Genomic DNA, 14154 nt, shown 5'->3' with positions numbered 1-14154 from the left:
AGATGGAAGGAGAAGAAGGAGAGGAAGTAGAAGGAAGGAGGGAGGGAGAGAGAACAGAAAAGCAGTGCACTAGAAGGGAGGGGAGTGTATAACCCTCGCTGGAGAGAAGCAGGTAGAACTGTGGGCCCTCTGCAGTGGGTTAGTGGCTTTGACCCAGGTGGCTAGGGTATAGTTCCTCTAACATCTGCAGCTCCTCCCTGCTGCCCTATCCTGCCTACATTCAAGAAATGGTGCAGGGCATGGATTTGGGATATAGATGAACCTGGGTTCACCTGGGTTCAAACCCCGTCTCTGCCATTGTCTGGACAGGTGAACTTGGGCAATCTACCACTCTTTCATTCTCAACTGAATAATATCAACTTACAGGTTAAAGTGAGGATCATGATGTGGTTTACGGAAGGCACACTGGCATGTGCCAAGCACATAAGCAGTGCTTAGTCAACATTCTATGCTGCTATTATCACTCTAACCAGGTTTGGGGATCAGCTCTGTCCTGGCTCTGGGTTCTTGGACTCTGCAGTGAACTCAGCCCCTGAGGAGACCCCTGGTCACTGCAACCTCCATGCAAAGTCCTGGTTAGGGTTCTGAACAGGAACTTTCTGCGCAGTGGCTCTTAGTCCCAGCTGAACACTGGAATCACCTCAGGGACTTAAAAAAAATACAGATCCCTGGGCCCAGAGAATCTCACAAGATTAACTCAGGGTGCAACCTAGGCAACCGAATTTCTAAAAGCTCCATGGATGATTCCAAAGTGCAGCCAAAGTTGAGAAGCACTGTCTAGGGCTTTGATTTAATCTTCCATATTTATTCCTAAAGAAGGAGATATACCCAGACACCATTTCCTTAGGCAGACTCACAGACCACCAGATTATTATTGTTTTTCAAATTTGGTTCCACAAGCATTTGTTAAGCATCTACTATGTTCCTGGAACATTGTTAGACACTGAATAAGCACTGTTCCTGCCCTCAAGCAGCTTGAAGTCTGGGTGGCCATACAGTGAATAAACGCAATGCTTGAGAAAGCCACAGAAGCGGTGAGGAAAGAAACATCACCCAAATGCAGGAATGCATAGGAAAGAAGCGGGTGCAGGATCACACCTAAAGCACAACGTGGAAAAATGAATAGCAGTTTTCTCTGGTAGAGAGGTTGGGGGAAGGTGGAGAGCCCAGGTACCCTGAACAGCATGAACAAATGTGGGTTGGTGAAAAAATTCTAGGGAGAAGGGACAAAATGAGGAGGGAAATTGCCCATAGGCAGGGCTATATAGCAAAGAGAGAAAGGGTAGGAGAGGAAGCCAGGTAGCAAAGGTCTTACGGCCAGGCTTAGATCCATGGGGTTCATATTATGGGAACCGGGGAGCCATGGAAGGCTGTAGGTTAAGGGGAAGCCTTTATCCTGTGCTTAAGACTTTAGGGTGTGGCTGCTATTAAGTGCTGGGGTGTGGGGCATCTGAAGAAGAAAAAGTATGTGCTTGGCAATTTCCTCTCAAGTAATTTTATTCCATTCCCTTCCATCATGCAGAAACCTGAAGTTATCCTGAGAACAAACGTCACTGCCATGGAAACAGTAAGAGAAACAAACAATGCGTGCACTGTATAAAATTGTCCATAAAGGCTGTTTATTTTTCATACCATTATTTTAATAGGTGGGGATGGCAGTGATGGGCTGGAGGAACAGCAGGCTTTAATGGTGCCGCTAACATTGCCTGTTCTTAAAATGACTTCAAATGCTCACAGACATTCAGCCATTGGCACTTAGATCATGTCTCTGGCTGGGAACTCCCGCTGGTTTAGAATCTCACTGCCAGGAAGCATCACCTGTTCCTGGAACTGAAAGGCAGTATGGCCAAGTGGTTATAGACTCAAGCCAGAGGTCAGACAGCCCTGGGTTCCAGTCCTACTTCTGTCATACTTACTGATTGGTGACTGTTGGCAAATTTCATCACCCGTCCGAGCCTCTGTTTACTCATCTGCGAAGTGGAAATATAGTCGTTCATTTATTCCTTCATTTGAAAATTAACAAGACTTCACCAAAAACTTACTATGTGCTTTGTTCTAAGGGTCCTGGCATTCATTGAGCTTAAAGTCTAGTGGGAGAACAGAGATAATATACCTGCAAACACATAAATAAGAGAGATCATTGTAGATAGTGATACAGGCTAAGAAAGATTTAAAGCCAAGGTTGTTCTCTCTGATGAGATGCCAGTCTAGCCGGCCACAGAAAGAGGAGAAAGAGCCAGCTGCTTATATATCAGAAGGAAAGGCCTTCCAGGCAGAGGTGCAGCAAGAGGAAAGTCCTAGAAAGATCTAAGATTAGAATCCTTGCAGCTGGGGCTTTATAAAAGGAGGTACGAGATAAGGCCAAATAGGGAGGAGAAACCAAATCAGACGGGTCCTATAGGATAAGGTAGGAGTCTGGGTTATAATAATACTAGCCTTCTAGAGTGGTTGTAAGGATTACATGAAATATCAATTGGTAAACTCTAAGCAGCTGCTTAAAAAATGTCAGCTTTTACTTTCATCAAGACAACCATAGTAGAACTCATCATCTCTTGGGACCAGTTACTGACATCATAGAATTATTGAATTTAAGAACTGAGAGATCATTTTTCCTAATTTTTCATATGGGTGAATTAAGGATCAGAGTGGGCAAGGGACTTACAGAAGTCACACAGGACTTAGTGGTAGAGGCTCTGGGCTTTCCAATTTCTGCCCACTGTCCATTGAGCTCAAGCCCATGCCATGATCTCTATGGGGAGATTCCTTGGCTTGTGTTTCTGCTGGGTGGTACTTCCTTCTAGGGGACAGTGTGGGGTCATTAAAAACCACAGACCTGGTGCTGTGAGTGTGTGGCTCCTCCCTGTGAGCCCCGGAGGGTCCGCAGACATTAGTCCTTCTTCCCTCCTCTGACACAGAGGCTGTGTCTGTCCTCTTTTGTCCTCCCTGGCACAGAGGCTGGGCTTTGACTGGAGAGCTGAGAGAAAGGACAGGCTATTGATCAGTAGGGACCTGACCCAGTCTGGCCTTTTCAATATTCCATACTAAGAAAGTGGTGAGATTTGAGAGGAAGTCGAAGGGCTGGAGAATGTTCCTGTAATTGAACAGAACAGTGCTGCCTCAGTTAATTTCAAGTGAGGAGGCTCACACAAAAAAATGGGTCAGATTGACCAAGCCCCTGATGGGTTTGGAAGTTTTACTTGTTCTGCACCCTTAACCCCAGTTGGACTTTCCTCTGGGTCTAGACATCCATGAAGACACCTAATAAACCCTATGAGAGAAGAGATTTTTCTAGTATTTGGGTTCCATTTTTCATGTACAATTTATATAATCCTTGATCGTTGCTCCTGTTTATTGAGCACCTACTACAGGCTGGGTAATCAGTTCAGCACCGAACATGCATCCCCTCTTTTACTCCCATAACAACCCTAGGAACTAGTTACTAATATTCTTCACCTTAAACGACACATAAATCGACTTTTAAAAGTTACTCACATAGGAGAGAGCTCTGATACGTCTGACTCCAAATAAACCTGCTGATTCCAAAGGGCACATGGACTTGTGGGGTCCCCAAACACAAAAGTCTTAGAAAAACCCATAGATGTGTGTCGCTGTGCTAATGCAGCCTGTTCTTTATGGACTGAAAAATGTATGTATTACAGTTTCTAATGCCAACAGAGTATATAAATATACACAGTATCTTTAATTGATTTTTCTTCTCACCTTTGAGGCCCAAGAACATAACCCTTAGTCAGGAAAATATCCCAGCTGGGTTTGCAGGAACTTGACTGTGGGGGCCCGATCCAATCCAATATGTTTGTCCCTCTTTTTCAGTCTCCTCCACGTTCCTGATGGTGCACTGGTTTTCCTTCCTGTCTGGTCAACAAGCCTCTGGAGAATGGCCATCCATCTTATAAGCTCACTTTGTATTCTGTAAACTTTCAGTTTGAAAATAAACGCATTGTTTCCCTGTCAAAGCTCTACTGTGCATGGGTATTTCTCAAGAGCCAGGGCGGATGGTACAGACAGACCGAGCATTTCCAAGTAAACCAAAGGGGCATAATTGCTTCTTTCCAGGTAATGTGGATGCACTGGATGGGGTCAGCTGCGTCACAGTGGATCATTTTCTTGTTAGCATCTGGCCGAAGTGATGTGAGTACCATGTTCCTGAATGATGCTGCACAGGCCCATCTGCAAGTTACAAGGACCGAATTGAAAACAGATCATGGAGACACTGGTTGGATACTCTGCCTTCCCTTGAAAGATCCACGGTGGGTTTGTCTCCTGAGACACACTATTGTTGGGACTTTTTTTTTCTTTTAATTTTTTTCTTATCTTTTAAGATGTCTTTTTTTTGTATTTCATTTTTACCCTAAGGCAAAATATTTTTCTCTTTTTTTCTCTCAGTGATTAAAATCTTCCTATCAACCAGATGTTCCTAAGGGAGATACACGCTGCAAGTTTTGGCAGGGCGGGGGTGTGAATAATGTACATTGATGGAGGAAGTAGTCACTAAGCACAGGCTGTCTGGTGACCTCAAAATCACATCCCTGATTAATCATGATCCGAGTAGACAAAGACATGGGATCACACACACATGATGACAATGACTTCCATTAATTGCAACGACCCTGTTTTAGCCTCAGGACCTTGCACTGGCTGTGTTCTCCACCAGGAATGTGCTGCAATCTGCACTTGGTGTCTGTCTCATCGTTCCTTTCTCTACTTGAATGTCTCCTATTCTAGGGACCCATCCCTGATCATTCAAAAATAACTTGTCTCTTTTACTCCCAAATCACCTTGCTTTATCTTCCTCATCGAATTAGAGCTCTCTCAAATTCCCATGTATTAATGACTTTATGGTCTATTTCTCATCTGTACAGAATAAGCTCCAGAGAGCAAGAACTTTGTCTTGTTCACTGCTGTATCGTCAGAGCCCAGGACAGCGCCTGACATAGGCACTATCCTAAGTGCTTTATAATGATTGTGTCATTGATTGCTAAATGATAGCCTTTTGTTGAAATCATTACTGGAAGGTTAATTCAGTTGTTCAAAATCATAGCACTGTTAGTTAGTAGCAGATCAACCATTCAAATTGAGGCTGGTTGGGTTTGAAGGCCCAGGCTTTTAACCGCTCTGCTAAACTGCCTCCCCTGGCATACAGCATTAATTTTGAAAGTGGTCTGGGCCCTTGTGTTGCCAGACTTCACTAGACTGTCAGCCCTGGAGAGCCAGAGACAGAGTCTGTTGCATCCACAGCACTCAGCACTGTTTGCCACATGGTAGGCATTCAATAAATAGTAAATGCTCAAACAGTATTTGTAGATAGATGGACAGATGGGTGAGTGGGTAGGTGGTTGAGTGGATGGATGGGTGGATGAATGGATGAATGGAATGGAGGAAGGAAGGGAGAAAAGAAGATAGAAAGGGAGGAAAGAAGGAAGGGTAGGTAGAGGGATAGATGAATTGTTGGATGGATGCATGGGCTAGTGACTATATGGATAAATAGGTGGGTGTGTAGATAGGTGGGTAGATGAATAGGGAAACAGAGTCCCAGAGAGACTGGTGACTCACTTAATATCACACAACACTAGTCTTTAGTCCATCAGTTCATGGGATCTTCTCTATAACCCCAGGAAACAAGTGCCATAATACCCCCTCATCCACGAGGATATTATTACCCATTTATGTCGATCACTCCATGTGATAAGTGTTATTTTTATCCCTACTTCTCAGAAGAGGAAAATAAAGCTCAGAGAGGTTAAGTAACTTACCCTTGTCATCCTGTAAGGAAGAGGTGAGGCTAGGATATAACCCTTTGTCACCATTGTACTAATTTTAACCACATAAGAGCTGATGCTCTGTTTATCACATGACAAAATATAAGGTGAATAGAACTGTAGGCACACATCATCTAATCAGCAGAGAAGCTAAAATTATCTCCCCAGCAGCTTTGGGTAGCAGGAAGCTCACCCTGACACTAGAATCTAGGCAGGAAGTGCCCTGTTAGACCACAAATGTCACTGCCATGGAAAGAGTAAAAGGTAAGATGTAAACCAAGTGTATGATATCGAGCAAGTTACTTTGCCTCCCTGGACCTCAGTTTTCTCATCTGTAAAATGGCTGTCAAAATTGTGATTGCAGATTTTCATCTGCAAACTGTTCTAGTCCCTTTCAGAACTCTATTTCTATTATGTTATTTCTTCTTCCAAAAATAGTCTTGATATTACTCCTAAATAATCACTTTACATTCCCAACATCACAATCTCAGATAATGAGGTCTGTGTCCCATTTTCTCAAGACTTTTCTCTGTGCCTTGTTTCAGCCAGCAAATGGAATGAGTAAATCTCTGCCCATATGTTCCGTGGGTTAATGGTTTACAGTGTCACTTCTTCCACATGAGACACCTGCATGCAAGCAATGATCTAGAAGTTCAATGTACTTACCAAAGTGAGTAACCCCAATGATGGACTTTTAGTGATTGTGACCCTTCTGGTAGTCAGGAGGGGTTGAAGCTTCAGGAGGTAGCAACCAAATCATAGCACAGAGGCAGCCACCAAATTTCTGGGAAGTAGCCTGTGAAAGTTCTGGCTCTGTAGTCAGGGCTGGCCTTGAATCTGCCAAATCCCACTGCTGCCTAACTGAGTGACCTTGGCTGGGTTGGGACCCTCCACAAAAAATCAGACACTTACCTGTCAGATGGCAATAACCATACCTCATTGTCAGGATGATTATGAAATTGAAATGAGAGACCGTGCTCAGTGTGGGATAGCACCTGACAAACAGTGGATTCTTTACACAATAGTTTCCTTTTCAGTTGGGTTGTTTGGTTTTATTTTCTTGTAAATTTGTTTAAGTTCCTTATAGATGCTGGATATTAGACCTTTGCAGATGCATAGTTTGCAAAAATTTTCTCCCATTCTGTACGTTGTCTGACATTACTGGGTATATACCCAAAGGAATATAAATTATTCTATTATAAAGACACATGCACACGTATGTTCATTGCAGCACTATTCACAAGAGCAGAGACATGGAATCAACCTAAATGCCCATCAATGAATGAGCATATACATATGGTACATATACACCATGGAATACTATGCAGCCATAAAAAAGAATGAGAGCACATTCTTTGCAAAAACATGAATGGAACTGAAGACCATTATCCTTAGCACACTAATGCAGGAACAGAAAACCAAATATCACAAGTTCTCACTTATAGATGGGAGCTAAATGATGAGAGCATACAGACACATAGAGGGGAACAATACACGCAGGGGCCTACTAGAGGGTGGACAGCAGGAGGAGGGAGAGGATCAGAAGAAAATAACTATTGAGTACAAGGCTTAATACCTGGGTGATGAAATCATCTGTACAACAAACTCCCGTGACACAAGTTTGCACACATAACAAAGCTGCACACGTACCCCTGAACCTAAGAATTAAAAATAGTTTCCTTGCCTCCAAGTATGGAGCTAACCTATCTCTTTGTTTTTCTCTCGCTCACTTTCTTCCCTTTCACCTCTTCCTCCATCTTCCTTGCTTCTTCATGTTTCCATTGAACAAGTCTCACTGAGCACCCACTGCATGCTAGCACTATACTATGCAGAGCCTGAGTGTCTAGCCACAAACAAACAGGCAAGGTCACTCCACAGAGAGCTGGCAGCGTCATACAGTAAAGCAAAGAGTGCTTCATCTTCTCCAAAAGAGAAACCAGCCCTCCTGCACCCCTGCCTCAGCCACCTTCTTTATAAAAACCAGTTAGGTTTACTGCCAGGAATGGAAACCTCTTGCAGCCAAGGATAGGATTTTATGGGGATTCTCTGTCCCCAAAGCCTGAGGCAGATCTGGGCCTATAGTGAGTGGCCTGTAAAAGAGCATTGTTTCAGTGAGTAAATGGGGAAGCTCTGGGTGTGGAGAGTCTTCTGAAACCCTGGGCCAGAGTGCCCCCCCTTTCCTCCTCCATCCAGTGTTCACCTCCCCCACCCATTCTTTCTAGGGACTCCCGGCTCCACCACGCTGCTAAAGACATATTCCTCCCCCTGTTGCTGCCTGCAACCTTCTCTCCATCTGCTCTCTCTGCCTGTTCAGGCTGCAGTGTGTAGATAGTATGGCAAGGTAGGGTAGGGGGAGGAGGACAGCTTCTAAATTGGGTGAGAGGCCTGCAAAGCCTGACCGGTCTGCCAAGGCTAGGCAGGGAGAGACAGTCAGTCTCCAGGACTATGCATAAGCTTGTCCCCACCTAGCTCTCTGCCAATGTCTGTCCCCAAGTATCTGCTTGTCTCCCTCATTGATTGTCCCTCACTATCTCTGTTTGTGGAGAAAAGAGACGTTGCTTGAGAATCAGGCCTGGGCAAGAGTGCAGCAGAGGTGGGCCTTGCAGTCCTGCTCAGATGGGGAAGCAGGTACAGGAATAGGTAAGGGGCTGACCTGAGAGGAAGCCTCTCAGCTCTAGTGGCCTGCCGGCAGTGGAGTTATGGGAGACCGGGCTCAGACTAAAAAGTAGAGATGGATCTTTAATTTAGAGTTCGTGATTGGGCTTCAGAGGGGTCCAGACTCCCTCGTGTTAGGTTGCTGCCACAATTTTGTGGCTATGTGTAATGTTCTAGTAGATTCACAGATCTCACCAGATCCACAGAGTTAGAGACTTTCTAGGTTATGGGGACTCACTTTGGAAGCAGCGGGGCCCTGACGGGGAAGCAGGCTGGCTGGATCCCAGAGGGGCCTGGAGAGAACTGGAAATGGGATGTATCTGGAAGGCTGGGCAGGCAATGGAAAGCTCCGGGCTGCTCATAAGCTCGGTTTCCAGGCCTCCATCTCACCGTCTGGAAAATGGTCCGGGTGCTCTCCAGCCTGGCCTGGCCAGGCAGGGCTGCTGGGAGTGTCAGCAGAGCGAGAAAACGCTCGGCTCCCAGGACGCAAAGGGAATTGGCGTTAAACTTTGCAGGGCCGACGGGCCGGCGGCCAGAGGAGGCGGCTGGCACCCCCGGCGCCGCCGCGGCCCCTCCAGCTAGCTGCCCGCTCGCCCGCCCCCTCCCTCCCTGCACTCGCTCGGCACAGACTCGGCCCCAGCCCCCTCCCTCCTCCCGCTCGCTCCACGCTCGTTCGCTCGCTCGCCGGCTCCTCCTCACTCGCCCGCCCGCGCCCGGCGCAGCTCGGCCAGAGCGACCGCGGGGCTGAGCGCGCGTCCCTAGGGTCTCCGAAGCGCCCCCTGCCCAGCGGCCCCTCCTCGCCGCCTCCACCTTCCTAGCTACCGCCCTCCTTTCCCGCTCCGCGCGTCCGCCCGCCCCGCAGCCGCGGCCCGCGCCCCCTGACCACGATCCCCGCCCGGCCGCCCTCCGCGGGAGACTCGCGGATCTCGCTGTTCCTCGCTCTGCCCTGGGGACCGGCGGCAGCGCCTGGAGAGAGGTAAGCGCCCCGAGGGGCGGGGCGGGCAGGGGGCAAAGTTGCCGGGAGAGCGGGGCGGCCAGGGGTTGGGGCTGACCAAGGCGACTCAGGCACCACCCGCCGGGATGGGGAGCAGTGGTGGCTGCCCAAATTCGGGGCTAGGAACCGCGCGTCCCCTTGGCCCGGGCTGACGGGAGTGTGGAGGTGGGGATGTGTTGAAGGACTCGGGCGCTTCCCTGCTTCGGCTGCGGGCTCCCTTTCGGTCTTCCCCGGCTGTGAGACTGATTCTCCTTTGCAGCCAAAGAGGATCTCCTTGGAGTGGGGTCGCCTCCAAACCCCAAATTCCCGGAGCTTCTCTGCAACCGCACCCGGGGCTGGGTGCCAGATAATTCTCTTCCTCTCGGGGAGAGGACAGGAAGCGGGGTGAGCAGCTGACCCACCCTGCAACTGAGGACTAGACTCAAACAGTGCATTTGCCGCTCCCCCACGACACCGCAGAAACCCTTGACTCCTTTGGTTCAGGCTGCCCCGAGGGGCTGTGTTCCTGGATTGATCTCAGCCAAGCGTCAGGATACCGGACTTGGGTGTGGCTTTCGCCAGAGGCCGGTGGAGGGGGTTGAGGGCTCTGAGAACTTGGTAGGAGAGGGAGAAGAGATGTTAGTTAGCAGTTGGGAACCTGAACGGACTCCCCTCTACTCTCTTCCCGACAGCCTAGCATCTCTGATCACTGTTAGGAATGGGGGTGGGGGTGTTAGTTTCACCTACCACGTGTTTGCTGAATGGGAAGAGGGGCCCAAGTTTGGCAGAGAATGACAGCTCCTCCTTCTCAGACCTGGAGCCATACCCTCTGTCCACCCCGGTAACGTACCCCAGGGAAAGTTATGGGTCGGGGAGAGGGCCAGATAGAGAGAGGGGTGCAACGCCTAACTCACCCAAAGCTAACCCTCAGAGCTTCGGCGGTTTTCTCAGGCACCTTGAAGACCCGAAAGTCAATGGGAGCGTTAGTTGGTCACCGGACCCGGCCTTCTTGCAAGGTCTAACTTCAGTTCCCAGAAATGCGCTCCTCACGTGTAAAAAAGCAGGCAGCTGCAGGGTCTGCCCAGGCTGAAGACAGAGGGAAAGCGGGCACTGTGCTCATCTGGGGCACCGCCTCTGTCATTTGCACCGTCTTGACTCAGAGTTGGGGGACTGGTGGTGTTCTTTCCCGGGCAGTTCTGGACCCCTAGCGCACACACACCTGCTTTCAGCACCAAAGGCCCTGGACAGCTCTCTGCTCCGTGGGCCCTGGCTCTGGGTTCCTTTCCCTTCAACCCTTCCCGGTGGCCTGGAGTGCCCCCCTCAGCATAAATCAGGCATTTTATCCCCCATTTCCCCGTCTTTTTAAATGTGGAGCCCAGAGTGCAGAGCAAAGGAAATTATTCATCACCTTTTGTTTAACAAAGCATATCATTGAAGAACCCTCTCCCGTTTTTTTTACGAGGCAATGATATCCACAATTTACACCAGGTCTGGACAATTTCTCTGGGAAAGACAGGGAAAGAGATTTGGTTTAAACACATCGTTTCCACCACAGCATGGCCTTTCTTAATTAGCTGTCTCTTTCTAACAATGGCTTGGTGGCCTTGAACTGAGTCCAGCTCTCCCTCCCCCACCCGCTTTTGAATCTGTGTTGTGACTAACACACATATAAAAAGAACCTGAAGCTACACAGCAGCTTGCTGGATTTTCTAAAGCAGTTCTACCTTTGAGAACTCCACTCTCCAATACACCACCTTGTAGGGGGAAAAAAATGTCTTAATGGCACGTATTGAATTGTCATCTAAGACAAGGATTTCCTATTCTGTTTCCTTCACTGGCTTCAAACACATTGTAAGAGCAGGGGGATACGTGCGTGTGTTTAATTTTTAAGACATTTCATACTATTTTTCCAACTGCTCAACACTATGGCTAGCCAGCATATTTTTTAAAATTAACTTCAGGTCACCACCAAATTAAAGTCAAGTGATATGCTACTTCAGAAAGCTCATTAATAACCGTGTGGTTCTGAGTCATAAGGAAGGAGTGAGATTGGCCAGTGAGCATTGCCGAGTCTGGTAGTGCATTTGGAGACAACTGACCTTCCACGATAAATTCTATTTTTAATATAGAGCCCAACATCCACTCAGATGGAGAACCATTCACCTAACTCGTTGTTGCAAACTAGTTCTTCTGTTTGTGGTGGAGTGAGGGGATTTGTAAATACTCAAAAGGGACTTGTTGCTACATTCTTATGCAGGTCACATGGTTCTCCGGGCCATTTCGCTGTAAGGCATGAATAAGGATAAAGTATAACTTGTTTTTGAAGAGACTCCTTATTGTCTAAGATATGCACATGGGGAATAATTGTAGCTACGTGCTAAGACTGCAGAGCCTAAGTATAATTTCTTTTCTTTTTCTCTTGAATTAATAAGGCAAATTCAGTACTGCTCAATAAGACTCAGATTTGCTGCTTCTCCAGTCTCTAACGTGTGTTGTTGTTAGATTCACTTAAAGACTATTTTCATTACGGATTGGCATTATTTGCTGTAGAGTTTTGCCCGTTCCTGCCAGGGGCCACCTTACCTAAGCTTGAGGGATTCCTCTTGTGTTCATATGGCTCAGTTGGGTATTAGGAAAATAATGTTACATTCCTTTCATTCCCCTTCTAAGGCAAAAGGATATTTTCTGATCAGAGTGGCTTGTTTTCTTATTTTTGCTTACAAGTCCATTCCTGCAAGCTGTTCAAATGGGCTCGATTTACTGGCCCTCCTATTCTGTCCAGAGACAATTTCTCCAATATACCCACTGTGCAGACCTCCACTAGGGGCGCTCCAAGCTATAATTGGCGACTAAGGGCAGAAGAGAGGGGAATTCTGACCTGTGGAACAACCAGGTGTGTGCAACAGAATGGAGCCCCTCTCAGCCTGGAGGCCTTGCCATCATCTCTCCCCTCCCTCTTTCTGCTTACTCCATTTGATTCCTGTTTCTCAAAGAAAAATCATTGGTCACTCTTGACACACGCAGTGAGAAAGAAAGAAAAGGTAAAAAGCCAGGAGAATGCTCCAATGAAAGTGTCAATCCAACTGCCCTTTTTGTATTTTTGTAGTTTCCTTCATGAAGTCAAACTGCAAAACATCCAAGAGGCTGTGGCAAGGCTGTTCTGGGGAGTTTAACTGAGCTGGGCACTGGAATGAGATTTATAAAGTCCAGGAAAATAAGTGTAGCTCCATAATTAGAGTGACCTGGGTCCAGAGGCCAGATCCACTGTTTGTTAATGCATGGCCTTCAGCAGAACTATTTTATCTCAACTTCCATTTCACCATCTGAGGAGTGGGGGCAGGGGAAGAAGGACTGATGATACCAGCCTGGAAGGATGCTTGCAGGGATTACATAATGCATGTAAAAGCAGCTGGCACAGAGTAGGTGCTCAAGTAATGTTTTCTTTCCCTGCTTTCCAAAGGGCAAACTGCTCCTATTAGTAGACACCAAGAGAACAAATCTCTGTGATTGGCATGAAGCAGATGTTGGTGTCAATATTGGGATAATTCAGGCTAAAGTAGAAAGGGGTGGAAGGGGGATAGTGAGTAGCTCCAGTTACCTGTATTCTCATCTTTGGCAGATGAGAATTTGACATTGCCTGGTACAGATACCCTTCCCGTCCAAACTCTCATGCTGTTTCTTTTTTAACCTCAATATTACCATCAGGAATCAGAGTTCCTGGTACTGGAGATCGAGCAGATGCAGGATAGCAGGTTAATGGTTGGAAATAAGACATAAGAAGCAAGTCTTCTGGAAGAAGATATTTGCCCTTTCATTCATTCATTTGAATTTACTGAGCACTTCCTATGTGTCTTAGTTCAGCCTGCTATAACAAAAATGCCTTAGATAGGGTGGTTTAAACAACAGAAATTTATTTCTCACATTTCTGGAGGCTGGAAAGTCCAAGCTCAGAGTGCCAGCAGACTCAGTATCTGGTGAGCGTCTGTCATCTCTCTTTCTGCTTTGCAGACAGCCACTTTCTAGCTAAATTCTCATATGACCAATAGGGACAGAGAGCCCTGGTCTCCTCATCTTAGAAGTGAACTAATCCTTATCATGGAGGCCCTATCTTTATGACTTCATTTTAACCTAATTCATTCCCAATGGCTCCACCTCCAAATGTCATTACAGTGGGGATAAGGCCGCCAACATATTGATTTGGGGGGACACAGACATTCAATCTATAGCACTATGCATGCAGTAGACCTTGTGTTGGGTGCTGGAGAATTATAATATGATAAGGCTCCTGCCCCAGTAATGGCAGCCTAGCAAGAGACATCTGCAGGTAAACTACTACCATCCATGCCATGTGGTGAGTGCTTTGGTGGGGGGAATATCGGAGATCTACGGGACCTCATGTGGATGTGTTTCATTCTCACCAGGGGTGGTCAGTGAAGGCTTCCTGGAGCAGGTAGCATTTGAGCTGGCCCTGAAGGGGATGTGACAGGTACCAGCAGCCAGAGGAGAAATTTCTACAGTAGGATAGGGAAAATCCTGAAGGCTTCACTCTCAGAACACATCACACCCCCGCGGAATTGGAGAGAGGAAACAGAGGAGCGAGTGGGAGGAGAAAGTAGGCAGGTGCACATGCTCACGCTCAAAAAAAAAAAAAGAGAATCTGTCGGACCTGCCTGTCCTCCCTGCTCTGCCCTGAACTTCATGGACTGGGTAGATGAGAGCTGGAACAAAGGACTTTGAGCCGCGGTGTTC

The 14154-nt window shown here is 47.2% G+C and overlaps 1 long non-coding RNA gene across 1 annotated transcript; it reads right to left on the bottom strand.

The window, feature by feature from the left end:
* Positions 1-1728: 1728 nt before the first annotated feature.
* Positions 1729-4187, bottom strand: LOC108515791 (uncharacterized). The gene is made up of 3 exons (XR_001881625.1): positions 3721-4187; positions 2834-2974; positions 1729-1970 (listed from the first exon to the last, which is right to left on the bottom strand). It is a non-coding gene; the product is annotated as an uncharacterized LOC108515791 (long non-coding RNA).
* Between the last annotated feature and the right edge of the window lie 9967 nt (positions 4188-14154).

This window comes from Rhinopithecus bieti, unplaced genomic scaffold (genome assembly GCF_001698545.2).
Source record: "Rhinopithecus bieti isolate Rb0 unplaced genomic scaffold, ASM169854v2 scaffold_2314, whole genome shotgun sequence".
Lineage (NCBI taxonomy): Eukaryota > Metazoa > Chordata > Mammalia > Primates > Cercopithecidae > Rhinopithecus > Rhinopithecus bieti.
Note: the sequence above shows the minus strand (reverse complement) of the source record. Positions and strands in the feature narration are given on the sequence as shown.